Below are 18,938 nucleotides of genomic sequence, written 5' to 3' on the forward strand. Positions count from 1 at the left end.
TACCTTTTCTCATTTAGTTTAGACAAACTTGAAAAGTAATTAGAGGTAAGGCATTCTCTCAAAAAACTGTGACAGAATATCAGTGACTTCTCCAGTTGGAGATTGAAGAGCAATTCTGTTAATTATTTGTGGGCTGTCCAAAAAAGTATCAGCTGCACACATGGATACAGGCTAATTACAAGAGTGCACTGATTGGCTGCAGGACAAAAGCTTACTTAATTAGTTTCCTCAGTTTCTTGCAGCGCGAGGAGAAGCCTTGCTCTACGGGGAGGCCCTGCTTAAGGTTTATTTTTGCCCCTGTAAAAAGTCCAATCTAGATGTTACCAGGCAGTGCATTTCCAAGGCAGGGAGAAGGAAGGTCGGGAAATGCCAAGGGTTCTGCGCCCAACACACTGAGGAGAGTCTGCATGCTTGTCTTGAGCCTTCAAAGGTCGACTCGAAAGTGACCAGGCAAGAACCGGATGTGTAACACAGGAAGTTGCTGCTGCAGCATGTCTGTCCTGGGCGTGGTCTAACTAAATGGATAACGATGAGACAGCCATGTTGGAATATGTTTAATTCCAAAACAAAACGTGTTAGTCCATGAATATTGTTCTTCCACTATGATGAAGTGAGTAGTTAGGAAAGGTCAGCAAAGCTGTGTCTAAGGGGCAAAAAAAAAAGATATTGAATTTAAATAGGAAATCAGGAGGATCTACCAGCACAGTGAGTGGGACCACCACCTTCAGAGCAGCTCCAATCGGAGCACAACGGATGGTAATTTCCGCTACGGTCGAAGGAAATTAAAAGAGCGTGACACATGCATAAGGATTGTTAAAGGGGCAGTCTGTCCATTAACAGCAACTGCCACAAAATAATAAACAGAGTAACCAAAAAACAGGCAACAGCAAAAATGGTCAGGAAAGGAAGATAAAAATAGTCCCACAAAACACAGATGAAGCAGCAAGGGGTAAATATACAGTAGTTAGGCTGTGCTGTATGGGAGGAAACGAATGACAAAAGGGAGGGACAAGAGGAATGACTGACCACTAGCAAAAGAGGATTTTTTAAGGACACTGAAACAAACAAATGAGAAGCAGTGGGTGGATTTTACCTCCAAAAGAAGATACAATAGGTCTCGAAAGCTCCACCCAAAAACGGCTGTGAATTAGCTCCATGTGTGGAGGGTGACTTTTTGCTGAATCTGGGGTTTTCAGCAAATAACACTTCACATGCCAGGACATGTAATTCGACTATTTAAGTTGTTTATTGGCCTACAAGTCCAAACAGGCTTACTCCTGCTGCCTGAAAAACAGGCCCGAATGAAGGTAACTGTTATGACTTCAAGTCAACGTGCAACTTTAAGAAATATTTTTTTTAAATGACATTTTAAACACTTGGGATTGCTTTCCCACATATCTAGAGGCAGAGACAAGGCAGACGTGGGTGAAAAATTAAAAAACAGACGGGCTGACTCGTGGCAAAAGACTGAGCAATAACATAGGACACTTGCACCAGAGGCTAGGTAGCCTGTGGGAAGAAGACCGGATGGGAATGTGTTGTCAAAACAGGTGTGAAGTTCTAACCAATCATAAAAAGTGTGGATAAAATGTATTGTGAGATAAGTTTTTAAGAAATAATTATTAGGAATTTGGTACGGGAAGAAAACAAAAATAATGTGAAAAGGCACACTTGTCTTACATGGAGATGATGATTGGCACATGACTGCTGGCTGCATGTGTGCTTGCAAGCGGCAACATAGAAATGCTACAGAACTGAGCAGTGCTCGTAGACTGAATTTGAAGTGGTACATTAGTTGGAGGAGCCTGGGTTCCATTTTGGGAGTCCCAGTCCTGCCTGTTGAAGACACAAGAAGTTATAGGAATTAGCCAGATGCGTGTATTGCTGCCTTCCTATGAGCTGGGAGGGACAAAATGGAGTAGGAAGAGTGAGCCTCCCCCCTGTACACTTCAAAGGGTGCTCTTTGATTCAGTGAGAGATCACAAGGAAATGGCGAGGACACATCTCATGAAGGCGATGGGGCTGACAAGAGAATCATATAGAGTGGGGCTGGAAGGCCAAGATTAACCTTTTGGTGCACATATCACTGTGGCTGACATCCAGGTGTGAACTCTAATCACTCCAACGTGCACATGTGATGCAATGAGGGCCATTTTGGCATCTTTTTCAGCTTTAGCCTGCCATTCCAAGATGGTGATTGCCATTTTAGAATGGTAGAAAAATAAAACAAGTATGTATATGATGCCTTACAAAGAACATGGCATCTCAGTAATAGTGTGCAGTTTCAAGGTAGTCACCGAAGAAATGTAAGTAAAAGAAAAGCATGGTACAGTAAAAGAAGGGGCAGTGATACAATGGACAAGCATGGGGATGGAAAGACTCAAGACAGTGCAGAGAAGTGGGGAATAAGAGGATGGGGAAGAGTGAAAGAAAACCCATGCGCTCCAAAGGAGTGCTAAAATAAATATGAAAAGATGGTCCCATTATGTGTCGTGAACACTGTGATAGCTCCCATTCAGGCTTTTCTGTTTCTATTGTCTGTCTATCAGATTCTACTATTTCTCTTCTTTGCCTGTTTCTTTTATTTTTTCATAGACATTGTGAAGTTTTCGACAGGCATAGAAATGTTAGCATCATGTCCATCTACTGTCTAAGGCGACAAGTTTTGATTGTTTATCATTTTGAATACATATAATCAATATGATAATCGAACTGACAGATTTGTCACCTGATTAGTCCTATTGCTGCTTTAGTGGCTGCACACACTGTCATTATTTTCAAAATATGAATTGCGATAAAATAATATTGGCGATTAGATACTAAAAAAATGCAGGTATCGAACTATAGAGGGAGAGGATCTTTGTGGCAAGACTATTAAGCCAGAGGTCATGCTGGTTTGCAGCACAATCTTCAGTCTGAGGCAACAGCGGGGAGTAAGTGGCCATCAGGTGGTCCCTGTTTATATTCTATGTCCAAACAAGCTGCAATAAGAAATAGCTAGCTTGCTATTCCATTACAAAAATGCAGGTATACTGTAGGATCCATCTTAGACACTCAAGTACAGGCTTCCTATTTACTGCTTTAGCTAAAAGTTAGTATAGTGGCTAGAAATAGCAAGAAAGTGTGAATTCAATAAACATTTTATAGTTTTTCTTGCTGTTTTCTCTGTCCATGACATGCTTCTCTACATTTATTTTTGTATTCTTGTGGTTACCATTCACATTCATATTTTATGCACTAAGCTAAGATGTTAAAATAACATTTTTGAAAAATACATGTCCTGTTTCTTAGTGCTATTTTGAGTGTGTTATTCTTAAACGAAAGAGGATTTGGAGTTCTACTGTGTCCATGAATTCACCCTGTGGGACTTATCATTATTCACCAGAAAATACTTACTGCTCATTATTGCTCAGTGAGTTGTGTATGGGTTTCAACTGGATTTCTAATTTATATTGGCACATTGACTTAGTCCTTGCACCAATGTGCTAAAAATATGACCCCTGCAATTGTGGGGACCCCAGAGAACATGTCACTTTGCAGCACTGCAGTTGAAGGATACAGCTTATCTAATCAAAATGACAGTAAAGAAGTGATGGTCAGGGGATGAAAAAACAAGAATAGGGAGAAAAGCCATCAAAAGTGGTGGACTGACCCAGACAGCAAGGCTTTCCAATCATGGGCAAGGGACTGGCCCCAAGGCTCACTATACTATTTTCGTTCACAATAAGCATTCGACAACAGATAGGTAACTCTGTATGTAGATGCAACAATATTACGAAGTTGAAGGTCACATCTTTACGCCTCTGTGTATTTCTACTGGATACTGCTTTTTCAGAGGTAGGCTGTGATTGTACCCTTGCATCAGTGATTGGAATGGGATGGTTGACCCGTCGACCATCTTGGGGAATACAGCTTTATTCACGTGCTGACGTGTGTCAAAACTGTGGTCTGACTCTCTGCAGGCGTGGGTTGGATGAGATGGAGGTTTGGTGAAATAAGGCTTTACATGCATTGGGAAATTTAACTAAAATCATGCCGGAGTGGCCTGAGTTTCCTGCAGCTTTAAAATTGTAGTTATCATGGAATCGTGAAGTTTTATGGTTGCTGTGCATCCTACATTCTACACTTCAATATTGTCAATTCATCCAGTAACACATTTATAACGCGTTATTTTCTATATTTGTGTTAATTTTTTTTTACATTTTTTATTTGTAAAGCTTTTCACAAATTACATTTTTTGCAATGAACTAATAGTAAAAGTGCTTAAAGTGCAACATATCCTCTATGTAATCAAACTATTGAGTGCGTTGGTTGCTGCTCATGTGTTGCTTAAATTTTAAGTAAAAGGAGAAAAGGGATTACAAGGATTCACAAGAGCAAAACCTAATGTCAAATATTATCTTTCCTAATCTACCATGACTTTCCTTACACATGAGGTCTACCTTCTTCTCATAAAGCTGCATATTTATACCATGTTAATCTCGTCTCGTTGCCTGTTTTGGTTGCAGATTTTGAGGCCTGATTACAAAGGCATTTTGGAGTACCTAAGTACCTGAAGTTGCACAGCTGTAGTACTACTGTATTACAGGGAAGTTGCGTGAAAGAGTGCTCCTGCAGGACTTCTTCCTGTACTCACAAATGAATATGAATCGGCCCTCATGTTTCCAGTTCAGAGCCAAACCGATTCTATTACAAGTGGCAGATGATGCTGGGTTGATACCCGCTCAGTTAGGAGACTGTGCTAAGGCAGTCTGCAGGTTGAAGAGCTCCAACTAAATGATATCGAATGGCTACAAAACAGAATAGTGATCGTGAGCACCAAAGAAGTTATGGAATCGTAATTTTTGATCATCTGCCTTGAAGTCCATCCCTTTTCCAGGCCCTAATGGCAAACGCCCTGCATTTTAGCAAAAAATAATCTTACACTGACGGGTCAAGTGATCACAGCCTTTTCAACTTCTTTCTGCTAATTGAACAGATTTATGACGATTTTCTAGTATTGCCTATTCAAGAAAAGAGCCCTGGCTATACGCTTTTTTTTTCATTTGGCTAGTCTAATTATGCTATAGCATGGTTCTGTATCTATTAAATAAACTGTCACACATATAATATATTTGTCTACTGAAATCACATGTATCCTCTTCTTTTGCAACTCTGTTTTCTAATGAAGTCTTTGCATGTTTAGTGGTCCATGTGTCAACAGATTGTCTACAGAGTAAGTTTTCCATTTCTCTTCGTTAATTTCAAGCTTTGCTATTTCTCTCTCCTCTTAAGAAATCCAGAAGGCATCCAAGCCTCTCTCTTGCACTGTGAACATAAGCCATGGAAGCTTTGGTTCTATGATAGCTGTGACTAACTTGAACTGGTTGATTATCAGGGAGGTCAATGAAATTCCTTCTTTTTGTGCACAGATTGCATGAGCAGTTCAGGTTTCTGAATATGTGCTAAGGGTTTTAACAGCAAGGGCCTGATTACGATGGCAGTAGGACGAGCGTCTGACTACCATACCTGCGGGAGTGCAACCGCCCGACATGTAGTTGGCAGTTCCACCACCAAATTACAATGTGACTGCTGTGTAGGCAGTTGAAAATGGCTTTTTGCATTGCGGCTTGTGCTTTGCCCTGGGATAAGACTACAGCACAACCCGCAGTGGAAAAAGGCATTTTGCAAACATCCACGCACTGTGTGCCAGGCACCATTTGGTGCCTGGCACACAGTGCGTGGATGTTTGGAGGGCCACCACATGTGCCCCCCTGGCCACTAAGCGGAGGCCACGTGGAGCTGAGTCCCTGCTAGAGGCCCCCAAAATCCCTTTCCGTCTGCCTCTACATGACAGTCAGATCGCCATTCGCATAATGAGCAAGATAAAATTAATTGTAAGATTGCTATTTCTAACGATCACAATAACATTAAAAAGGCTCGCAAATTGCATATTGCGACCGTGCTAGATCAAGCAGGAAATAATTCCAGAACACTCTTTCAAATTGTGAAGAATTTTACTAATCCCATATCCTGTGAGACCAGAGACATCTCCTCCCAAACTTTATGTGACAATATTTCTTCCTTTTTTATTCAGAAAATTGAAAATATCTATCAAAAAAATATTTCATCAAACACCTCCTTTCCTGCCCCTACTGTAGATCCCTCAAATCAAATTAGTAATGATTCACAATTTTGCACCTTTCCTGACATTACTATCACAGAAGTATCTTCCTTATTGGAAGGTACTACATCTGGCTCCCCTCTTGACATTATTCCAGGTAAAGTTTCATCTAAATTTTCGGATCAACTTGCTTTACCCATATGCTCCATTATTAATAACTCTTTAAACTCTGGTAGTCTCCCGCAACAATGGAAACATGCCCAAATTCTCCCCATTCGTAAAAATCTAAAAATCCATCCGGCTGAGCTGACTAATTACCGCCCTATTTCCCTGCTTCCCCTACAGAGCAAGATCATAGAAAAACATATTAATAGACACCTATCGGCGTTTATCGAATCCACCCATGCACCCAATCTGGTTTTCGTGCTAAGCATAGCACGGAAACGGCCTTAGTGGAAGTAACCGATAACATCAGGATGGCACTGGATAATGGTCAAGCAGCACTTTTGGTGCTGCTTGACCTTTCAGCAGAGTTCGATACCATTTCACATCATATCCTGCTGTCTAGACTGCAGGAGATTGGTATTACGGGACTTGCACTGAAGTGGTTGTCAGATTTTCTGACGAACAGAACTCAGGCAGTCACTATGGGCCCTTATAAATCTGCTCTCTCTCATATAACCAGGGGTGTCCCACAGGGCTCATGTCTGAGCCCTACTCTTTTTAATATCTATGTGACCCCTCTGGCAAAACTTATGAGAAATTTGGGTTTTTGTCCTATTTCTTATGCGGATGACACCCAACTCCTCCTCACCTTAGATAAAAAAGAACAGACATACAACATATTTTCTCCTAGGGTATGATGGCTATTGCCTCTTGGATGCAAAGTAATTTCCTCCAATTAAACTCTGAAAAATCTGAGATTATGTTGTTTGGAGGTGCCGCCATCTGCTGGTCGCCAAATTGGTGGCCTGAGGAGTTGGGTAAAGCCCTGATCCCTAAAGAGGAGATAAAAACCTCGGCATCAAATTAGATCATAAACTTACTTTAGATGCCCATGTCAATACTACTGTTGGCACCTGTTATCATGTCTTGAGTCTACTTAGGAGAATCTTTCTTTTACTTCCAATCTCCACGAGGAAGACTCTGATTCAGGCCCTGATCATGAGCAGAATTGATTACTGCAATGCTCTGCTTCTTTCTAAGCACGTAGCCTCCTTAGGAAAACTGCAGGTTATACAAAACACGGCTGCCCGTCTAGTGATGGGCCTACCACCTAGGACTCCTTCCTTGCCTTTGCTACTAAAACTTCACTGGCTTCCTGTGAAAAAAAGAGTGGAATTTAAGATAGGATGCATGATCTTTAAAGCCATAAATAAGCTCAGTCCTTCCTATCTTGCCAGGAAATGCATTATCTATACTCCTGCATGCTCTCTTAGATCTCGATCCAAAAGATTACTTTCTATTCCTAGAATCAAGAAATCACGCACTGGAGGCAAAGATTTTTCTTACCTTGCCCCGTGTTTCTGGAACAGCCTTCCTCAATATCTTCGCAACGATATGACCATTCTCCAGTTCAGAAAGCTTTTGAAAACCCATATTTTCTAACTTGCTGCCTGGTTATTTAGTTGTTACAAGCACAGAGATACCCCCTGGGGTGATTCAGCACTATATAAAATCATAAAATAAAGGCAGAGGGAAAGGGACATCATAATCCCTATGGCAGTGCCTCTGCAGGCACCACCCTCATTGTAGGGATTATGGTCCGACTGATGCTCTGACAGGCTGCTTGATAATGTGCTGGTTGGACTGCTATCCTGGCTGTCGGCCGGACCGCCACCGAGCGCCTGTCGGTGGTCGTCCACCGGGCTTCCTAGTAGGGCACAAAGAGTCGTCTGGCTGATATAGAAGCACTCGCAAAATGTAGCACATTTCATTTACAAGTATTTCCATCAGATCTCCTCTCCCATCATTTCAACAGCATGTTTAGCTCTTTTGAGATCTTCTCCAACATCTTAAAAAAAGATTATCATCAGCTGGGTGTGCATCTCATGTCAATCTGATGCTCTTGCCACCTTCTACAGCTTTCCTCAGCCAGATTTGTTATTACCTCTAAGATGCCTTCATCATAAAAACATGTGAAACAGATCTAAAGTCTTGCATCACAGTTCAGTCATCTATTCATACCAGCTCCTCAGGCCTTCCTAAAGGTACCTAAGACTAAGGGCCTAATTACGATGTTGGGTAGACTTAAGTTCGCCCGACACTGTCTCGGTCCTGGGACCGACCGACCTCTGGTCAGGGGTCCTGACAGCCTAATTAGGATGCAACCAACACTGTTCATAAACCAGCCACAATGCATGCTCCAAAAGGGAAATGGGAGGTGCTGTTTATCCCTGCACCCTGTGGCAGGCACCTCAGGTGCCTGCTATGGGGTGAAGGGATGAGCAGGGGGCACCGTAGATACCCCCTTGGCCCCCAACTAGAGGCCGCACACACAAGGGGGCCCTGCTGCTGGCCCCCAAACACGCTTTCTGACATGGTTTCCATGTCGGACAGGCCAGCATTGAAAACATGCCAGAAACCATGCATTGTAATTCTAAGGGCAGAAATGCCTGCCTTTTGTGATTACGAACCGGTTCCAACTGGCCGACGGGCTCCTTGAGCACATTGGAAGCCAGCCAGAATGACTGGCCGGTTTAGTTTCCGACTGCCAGCATTGTAATGCAGCTGTCAGAAAGTAAACCAAGGGGCCGATTACGATGCGGCCCGAGAAGGCTCTGACCATTGGTCTGAGCCTTTCCGGGCCGCACCGAAATCGACCCCTATGTGCTTTAGCATGCATAAAGTCTGCTGGATGCTGGCCTGACCCTTGGTACATGTTCATAGCAATATAAAATAGAATCTTAATAAAATGGACATAATCATCCTAAACACTGTTCAACCCTTAAAAATATGGTATTATCAAAACATGATCACTATACAGGGTGTAAATGTCAGTGTCAGACTAGCCTGTCAGTCTGGCACTCTGGCACTGCTTAAAGGGCCAGTGTGTGGACCATTGTTTTGGTTCCACAATGCCCTATGGGACCTAACAGTATGGACCACTCACTGGCCCTTTAAGTCAGGCCATCTGGCAGTGCCAGAGTGTCAGACTGCCCACAAAGCCAGTCCTACACTGGAATATTTATTTTAGTGCATCTGAGATGCAGCAAAATCATATCACATCATGGAAACAAGCATTGGGAAACCAATAGTTCTTTATTTAAACATACAAATGTTGGCCAGACCGGTTTTCACATAGAAAATACAAGTCAAATCCATCAGTCAGTAAAGCACACAGGTTTGACTATAACTGAAAGTGTTTCCATATCCCCATCTCATGTCATGTGTGCCTTCACTCTTGCAAGAATTATCATTGTTATGGTAACCATCATGACATTGAGACCCCAATTCGCCAAGATACCCCTTCAATATGACAAGGTCAGCATTTGGACCATCTCTACGGATGGTCTCTAAAATGCCAGGAATTACCACCAGCGTACCACAGGTGTTCCTTTAAATGCTCACAGTAACCTCCAATATGCCATGGTCAGAGGTTTACCCAGAGATAGCCACTATCCTGCTATGGATGGGTACAAAAGACTAAGAAAACCAGCAATATGCCATGGATGTTTCTAAAATGCTAAGAAATGCCACCTTCATCCCTTGGGCAGACCCAACATGCTACAAATCACCACCAATATGCCATGGCCAGCAGTTTGTTGAGTGAGGGTACATTCTGTAGTGGGTTGTGTCCAATTGTTACAAATTACCACCAATATGCCATGGCCAGTAACCTGCCCAGGGTTCATATCATTTTACCACAAGGGCTCCAAAAAATGATAACAATTATCCCCAATATTCCAGGTCTACAGACAATGCCAGGAATTAACACCGAAAATGCCAGAAATTTCCCCCAGATTTGCCAGGCCAGGAGAGAACAAGAAAACTCTTTCACAAGTGCACACATGTACTATCACCTTCAAATGAATACGTGCACACACTCACATATGTGCTCATATGGGTTTACAAGCACTCTCTGACACTCACAATAGCTATTTTACGTTCTTTTTTTCAACTCCTTAATGGTTCCTGGACCCTTGACAGGAACTCCGATTGAACAAAAAACAGGCAGCACAGTCACAGGAGTAAAACAGAAAGCACAGGGAGTGGAGTGTGAAGCAAATATCCCTGGGGAAGTGCAACTCAACATTCTAGCTTGTTATATGTGTAGCTGGCCTTACAAGGTGCATGTCTGGCATTCATGTTGGAATCTTTCTGGAAAGTATGGAGCCTGGCACCAGAACTCAGAGGTACCTTGTGGGTGTCAGTGGTAAAGGAGGAGGCGGAAACATTTGAGTAAAGAGAGTGTGTGGGGGAGGAACTGTATGTAAAAAAAACAGTTTTCAGGAGCTTGCGATTTAATAATTGACACATTTTAGCGAATATCTACCTCCTGAGGTGCTACTATAAGGCCTATTGGATGCTAATTTACCCTAATTACTCCTGTTCCACCCCCCCCATCCCACCATACTGAATAGGCCTTATTAATCGAGTTTCGCTGGGATGGGAGTTGTTGTTGATAATGGATTACCAGATGAGCAGAAAAACTGCACTCTCAAAATTCCACTGATATTTCACCAGCTTAAATATCACTGAACTTGGGGGCTGGTAATCACCCATAAGAGGAATCACTACGAGAAGCGAGTGCTCAAACACCGAATCTACAGGTCCCATTCCACAGGGGATTCATTGTTATCCCGCTATAAAACAGCGTCCTGGAATTGACACATTATCACTAATATTAGATCACCAATGGGGTTCCACTGCACCTCTCAGAATGAGGGACTTAATACAATCTAGTTAAGACAGCTTTACCATTATTTTTTATAAATGCACATTTTGCATTATTTGTGACGTTTTCTGTTTCTGCTAGCAACCTTTCCATGGTTAACTGTTGAGATGAAACAAGATCCCTATATGCATTGTTAAGTATGTTTTAGAGACCCTCGGGCACATTTCTGTTTGTGAGTGGATACTTTGTGAGAGGTGGAACTTAGCTTGGGTATACAGCAGTAAATCTTTCCTTTCACTTCCACTTAGCCCAGGTGAAAATCTTCCTTGCAGAAGGTCTGTGCTTGGTGAGCCAGGGGCGCAACACAGCCTGTGCAGCCTCTGCGGTGTAGGGGGGGGGGGGCACCAACCCTCCAAGGAGCCCTTGAGTATTCAGGGTGGCCCCATTCAGCCCAAGACAAATTAATATCTGTGTGATATGGGATACTAGGGCCCCGTTGTCCCTTTCTGCAAGGCTGCCCCATCATTTTGCATTAGGCCGCTGTGGTGAGTCTCTTGGTAGACCTTGGTAGACCTTGTTAGACAGACGGATATGTCCTGACACAACGTTTCCTTGGTACCCAGAGAAATTGCTTATTTTTTTGCCTCTCATAGGAGTAGACGAAGATGCGATTAACGAAATCTTGACGAAGCGAAATAATACAGAAAGACAACAGATTAAAGCTGCATACAAATATGCTACAGGAAAGGTAAATACAGGCGGTTCATTCATCTTTTATTGACCTTTTCTTTGATGGTGAAATCGCAACTGTGAGGAGGTGTTCACTCTGTAAAAACTGGGACTCAAAAAAAATCTCTCTCATTCACAAAGATAAGTAGAGAGTGGTCAATGCTGCCAGAAATTGTACTACTGAATATCAACACCAGAATATAGTAATAAAAAGAATATCGAGGACAGAATTTCGAGGTACAAAATATCAAAAGGTTCGTGAGTTTAGGGGAGTCAAGATTTACTATTCCTAAGTTCACCTCAACGTACCATGAAGATATATGTGCTGTGTAGGCACATATATGTGGAGTTTGGTACTACTTATTTGATTTTAATTTTTTATTTATTTATAGTGTTTTGTAGAGCGCGAACATGACCCTAATCAGAGCGCTTTACAGGAAGGGAGGGTAGGGTCAAATTGAAATAGCTTACAAGTTCACATTTATAATGAAGTAAAGTGCCATGAGAATACACATATTAATGTACATGTTATCAGAGGTAGTCAGCAAAGAAAAGGTCTGGCATCATAACAAGAGACACTGATATGGTTACAATTGATAAAGCACAGATATGATGGCTTAGGGAAAAAACATATTCATCATTATTGATCACTTACCTGTCAATTTTTTTTTTTTTATATTGTGTCCTCAATATTGTGTTAAATTGATATTCTGGAGTTGCAACTCAGGGTGCACACCCTACAGAATTAGATATGATTAGTCTATGTAGGAACTCTACAGCAGACCTCAACCTCTTTGCTGCAGTGACACATTGGCATACATCCCAGTGGTATACTGGTTCAACTTATCACTTGTTAGAATGATGAATGTTCTATCCAAATTAGGCAGTGTCCTTTTCTCCACCATCTTGATTAAAGTACTATAACCTCGAAAGGGCCTATACCGAGTAGAGAAAATAAGCAGCCCTTGTTACCCGGTCTTGTTACTCTAACAATCACCAACAATCAGCATTGTAGTGTGTCCCTTTTTGATGATGTCTCCTAGGATATTGTGGCATCCATCACCGGATGACCCCTTAAAAATAGTGTTTGAATCTGCTGTTCCCATGAAATACACATATTTTCATTTCCCAAAGCTGCAAGGTTTGCTTACTTCAAACTCGCACTACCCTGGAAAGTTCCAGCCCAAAATGCTTTTACTGGAGGATTTTTCATGAATGAAATTTCTTCAGATATACTTGCTACTGGTACAGTTGCCTCCTGTAACGATGATCTTTTATTGTGACCCTCTTTGTTTGCACTTATTATGGGTGAAACTTCACGAAGTAGGTGTAGACAAAGTTTCCACTACCATGCATTAAGATCATTCATAGTATGGACTTAGTGTGGGTCAGCCATATTTCCCAAAATGGACATAGGCTATGTTATCCCTCGCAGACTCAAGAGATATTGCAGTGGCATCGCCAAAGCACGTTCCTGCACAGCATGGACTGTTAAGTCCATGCCATGCAGGAACTGGGGCTGCATACATAGTGGGAGGCACAACAAGGGCCCCCCTGCTAGCATCTCCTGTCCCTGAGGCAACAGGGGGCCCTGTACTGAAGAGCCCCCTTAGTTTCCTCACCACTACTGTATTCATGGCGTGCTCACTGCCATGAAAACTGTGGCGGTGAGGAAACTCATAATATGCTTGCCGGTGTCTCAGTGGCACCGCCAGCATATTGTGAGCCTCAGACCGCCAGGGATCAATAATCCCTGGGGGTAGCAGCAGTCCTTTTGGTCGCTAAGTGTTTGACTCCGATTTAATCATAAGTTATAAGTTGATTTTTGAATGGACTGACCAATTGTTATTTGTCTTCCTGAATTGTACCTCAGCCTTTAGAGGAGGCGCTGAAGAAAGCTCTTTCTGGTCACCATAAGGATGTTATTTTGGGTTTGCTGAAGACTCCAGCTCAGTTTGATGCGCAGGAACTGAAGTATGCCACTAAGGTAGGCAACGCAGTTGGTTGGTCTCTTAATTGTATCCGCTGACATTTCAAATCACATTTTTACAAAATAGCTTTGAGGTTCAGTGCCAAATCAAGTTAGTTAATGACAGAGTTCCATAAACTATGTACAAGAGTGGAAAACTTCAAAACTAGAATTGTACCAGAAAATAATACATTATTTTTCAGTCATTTCTGTATCAATTTTCTATGTTTTCCTATTGCAAGTTATCCACAAATGAACACTTTCTACTACTGCACCCTGCATCTTGTAAACAACCTGTGCTGTGCAATGCATCCAGGATGAAGACCTGCTTAGCACTGCACAGCATCGTCCACCATCTGCTGCAGTCTACACCTGAGCAAGCTTACTCTACTGTGCTCTGTGACTGACTAGGCCAGGATTGTGTTTGCTTTAATGCCACATTAACATGTTTGCTAAAGTATTTACTCTGAGCAATCTTATTCCTAATCACAAAAACACTGAAAATTGCACCACATGCTCTTGTCTTTAATATGAAGAAGTCATCCAAAGTGCCAGGGATTGTGCTGTGTGGGATTCAGTATCCAAAAGAGTTGTCATATAAAAACAAAAGCGTAAATAAGGTTTCAGCACATTAAAACACACCACTCCAAATAATACAAGCATTGGCAAAGCAAACAGGTCTGGCTTTCGTATAATGCATCCACAGATCAACATCACAAGAAACAGAGATGAGTGGACACAGAGTTATCCCTCAGACAACATGTACGGTCACATAAACAGACACAACACAAGCTAGACAACAGAGGCAACACATTCTGGTGACTTTGCAGCACAAGCATGCCATTTGCAGTCATTCCTTCTTGTGGATTGACTGCATGAATCTGTAAGGTAAATATGCTTAACCAAGCAATGAAAAGGTGATTAAAAATGCTTGCCATGTGCCTGCTAGATTTGTTACTCCCATGATTCATTGTGATGATCCACTAGTTTGATTTGTCTGTTTCAATGTCTTTCAAAAATCCTTGCCAGCTAGTGGTCTCACCTTCCCTCCTTTTTGTCTCTCATTTCCTCCCACCGGAGCATGGCCCATTACTTCTCCCCTTACACCTTTCCCATCATAGCAACTGTAAAAGGGACTACTTTTTCCTTTGTCTAAGCACACTTCACTCCAGAGCTCAATGTTTTTAGGTGCTCCAAGCTCCTATCAGGCTGCCATTTATTTCCTGTTTTGAGTTATTGGGGTGGGGAGTCAGGTTTTCTCAAAATAAAAATGTTCTGCAGTGGCTGGGATTACAACAATTTGTGAAAACAGTTTATAATGTTTTTCAGTTATGTTCTGCCGATGTGCAGAGAAAATTACTATTTGGTGTAATTTCATTCTTCCCACTTGGTGCCTTCAGTCCCCCCCCCCCTTCCCATTGTTAATAGAATGTTCCCACTGTGGGGTTCTGAAGGCTACCTTGGAATGTTGAGGCGGTTGTGAGGTGACCTGAGGCTGTGACAGGAGTGGAGCAGTGGAAACGATGAATAAAGCCTAACTGAACCCACCTGTAGTTGGCGTTTCTTCCGCCTGCGGATCATCTTTGTAGCACTGGCGACGAGTTCGTTTGCGTAAGGGGGCAACCTTCGTCTCCTCCCCTTCTCTTTTCTCCACGAAGCACAAGAGGTTATCTTTCAAAAGGTACTGTTTCATCAATATTTCTTTTGGCAAACCCCGCTGAGGAACCTTGGAGAAACGTAATTTGCACATCTCAGCTGTTCTGCCCTCTCTATTGGTAACCGTGGGAGTTTCTTCGCCTTTGACGTGCATGTGTGTCAAGTATGGGACGCGCCTTTTGTTCACTTGACTGAAGAAGTGTTTTTTTACTATTTTCCTGTCACAACGTAATCTATTTGCAGCCTGACTTCTCCTCACATAACGGAACCCACCAGTTTTCTGTATTTTCAAGTAACTTTGTGTGGATCTGCCCTTTTCTATAAGCAGTTTTTCAGTGGTCTTTTAGCCTCCTATCAGCCCTCCTCCAATGGAATGTGAAGGGAATGTCCGCACATTCCGAGGTGGTGCTGCGCTGTTTCCCGGTCTCAATGTCTGCTGTAAGGGAGAGTGGAAATACAGCCGTCTGTCAGTTTCTCAATTGACGGAGCTGGTTGAGGATGTTCACCTGTTCCGTTGGAGGCTCTTTATTGACATTATGACTTGCTACTCAGCTGCGAGTGGGGGCATCCTTTCCAGCTCCAACTCTGTCAGCAGTTGGGGGTAGAGCCGCCTCCTCTCCATGCCTCCTTCCCTCTTTGTAGCAAATTGGGTGCCTTATGACTTTTCCGGTATTACATCCAGTCAGGAGGAGTTGGCTGTGAGGAGGGAGTCTCCCCTCAGCATCAGGAACGTCTCTTCATCTTCCTCTTCAAAGCAGCTGTCACCTCACGCTGCACAGGGATCCCGCTTTATGACATTGTTAACTGGAAACCGGTTGGTTATTTATAGTCTTTTTTCCGCTTCGGGGTAATCCCCACACAGAATTGTACTGACAGGCACAGCTGTTGCTTGTCATTATTTATTAGGCCTGGGCGAAGCACTACGCTACGCTCGCGTAGTTTGCGAAGTTCGCGCTACTTCGCACTACGCGAACTGCACGTAGCACAGTGCGAACACGCGTAGCGTAGTGTTGCGTAGTGCTGCGGTCATTTTTTGCTTGTTCGCGGTCCTCAACGTCAAGTTGGCGACCGCGAGCAAGCAAAATGACATCCCGGCGAGACTTTTTCCTTGTTCCCGATCGCGAGCATGGAAAATAAACCTCCCGGCGAGATTCCCAACGCGAGGAGGTCAGGTTTCTCATTGCGAGGGGTCACGAATGCTCGCGACCGCTCGCGATGAGAAACTACCAGTTCGCGTTGAGAAAGCTGCCGCTCGAGTAAATATCTACTCGAGCAGCAGAAAACTACAGCTCGCACTGTGCAAGATGCCATTTTCAATGATTGCACAGTGCCGGTTGCTTGTCCGCACTGTGCAATCATTGAAAACAACATCTTGCACAGTGCGAACATGTTACTACGCAGTTCGCGAAGTGCTACGCGTAGCTCGCGTAGTGCGAACTTCACTTTGCGTAGCTTCGCGAAGTGCTACTTCGCGAACTACGCCCACCCTTATTATTTATTCCACAGAATCTTCACTGACAGACATTGTTGAGTGTGTCTGGCGTGCCTCTCCATTCATAAGGGGTCATTATAGTATCTCTACCTCCAGTGAGCCTCTTCTTGCATCAAATCAGCACTGACCAGCACAGCTTGGACTGCTGGTCTTTCCCTGGTGGGATCTCAGGTGACATTTCCTATTTCTGTGCCTCACCTAGACACTTTCTGCTGGTCCTCCCTGCCTCCTAGGAAAAGTATTTACTTCTCATTTTTCATGCATCTGCACCTCTTTGGTATTTAACCCTTTACTTGCACGGTTTGCAATTCTGGGGGACCACACTTCTGGGAGGGGGATCTTTCTTTTACTAGTTTTTCTGACCATTTTTAGCGTTGTGGAATTGTACTTGCCTGTTATGTAAGAGTGATTGTTCTTCATTTTCTAATTCTAAATTTCAAAGTAAATTTCTGGTGTCATTACCTTCGCACTTCACCCTATCGTAACAATGACTGCTGCAGGTATGTCCCAACCAGTTCCATTCTTGAATGAGGTGAGGGAACATAACATCCCTTGGAAAGAGTACGCTAACATTTTTTAATCCTATTTGATAGCAATTGGGGGAGAAAAGTTCAGTCCTGTCAGGAAACAACATATCCTTCTCCATAATTTGGTGGCACATGGTAGAAAAGTATATAATCCACTTCCTGTGCATGTATTTGAGGATGATGAACCAGATGAAAATAGAGTAGCATTCCTTAAATTAGAGAAGCAATTTGCAGACATAATTAATGTTGTTTTAGAACAACACAAATTTTTCTGCCGCACCCAAAGTAAGCAAGAGAGTATATTAAACTATGTGGCTGCTCTGAGAGGACTAAGCAGTCTGTGTGACATTAGAGATTTAAATGACTCACTCATCAGAGACCAAATAGTAAGATGCACCAACAACATAAGGATCCAAGAGAAATTACTACAAAAACAACCTGACTCGCATGAAGCGGCTGAAATTACCAAATCTATTGAGCACACTGCAGTATGCCTGAAAGAAATCAGATCCGTAACCTCCAATGACCCTACTTCTGTAATAAAGGAGGTGAACACTGAAGAAGAAATATACAAAATAAGCAATCCCTATGGTGCCAGACCTAAAAGCGAAAATGAGCACAGTAAACTAAAATGCTACAGCTGCGGGAGTAGTAATCACTTTGCCAATTCTCCATTTTGTCAGGCCAAGTCCGCCACTTGCAAGAAATGCAACAGAAGGGGATATTTTTTGAGAGTTTGTGAAGACTCCTTTCACAAAGAGAAACACAGTGGAAGTAGAGAACTAGAGGAGGTCACACAGTTAGTTAAGAAAACAATTTTACAAGTGGGTGACCTCACCACTATCAATGCTGTCAACTACCCGGTTTGAGACATCAGCCTAGATGGCAACCCCATCAAAGTGTATGTGGTCTCCTGCTCCCACTACACCTTCATCAACTCAGCAGGTTATAGCAAGATTAGAAATGCTAAAGTGGAAGGTCTTCAAACCCTGGACATTGCCCCCAGTGGGTATAACCGTGACCCCATTCCTCTCAAAGGAATGTTTAAATCCCTCATCACCTTTAAAAATCACACTACTGTAGGCAATGTCTATCTAGTCAAGGAAGGGTCCAACCTTTTGGGTTAGCTACACCAAAAGGAATTAGGGATCAAACTAGACCCCTACAACCTGGGCAAGTCTTATGGACCAGTCAACCCAATACTGGGGACTTGATCTGCGAAGAATTCCTGGAAATATTCAGTGAAAGACCAGGTTGAACTGCATCCTCAGACAAGGTGGTTGAAGGCCTTCACCACTCCGATGGGATCCTTCATGTTTTGCAGAATGCAGTTCAGCCTGGCGTCAGCAGCTGCGGTATTCCAAAAGGTCATGCAAAGTATCCTGGAGGGAATCCCCAAAACCCTCTGCTTCCAGGATGATGTGTTAATCTACGGGGACATGGAAGAAGAACATGACATACACCTAAGAAAAGTCATGTGCAGACTAAGAGATGCAAGACTCACCCTTCAGAGAGAGCAATGCTAAATTGGGCTGAGTACCATTGAATACCTGGGTCATACCATTTCTAAGGATGGATTCAAGCCAAAAATGTGCCTGCTCAGGGCTGTTCAGGAGGCAGAAGCT

At 43.0% G+C, this 18,938-nt stretch overlaps 1 protein-coding gene across 1 annotated transcript in view; it reads left to right on the top strand.

Moving 5' to 3' along the window:
* The window catches only part of LOC146866038 (annexin A1-like), a 178,255-nt gene that overhangs the window by 57,277 nt on the left and 102,040 nt on the right, over positions 1-18,938 (top strand). Inside the window, exons 2-3 of the mRNA XM_085640792.1 lie at positions 11,594-11,688; positions 13,543-13,656. The gene's annotated coding sequence lies outside the window, so the exon portion shown is untranslated. The remainder of the gene's footprint in view (positions 1-11,593; positions 11,689-13,542; positions 13,657-18,938) is intronic.

The sequence above is a fragment of the Triturus cristatus genome, chromosome 2_1 (genome assembly GCF_964204655.1).
Source record: "Triturus cristatus chromosome 2_1, aTriCri1.1, whole genome shotgun sequence".
Classification (NCBI taxonomy): Eukaryota; Metazoa; Chordata; class Amphibia; order Caudata; family Salamandridae; genus Triturus; species Triturus cristatus.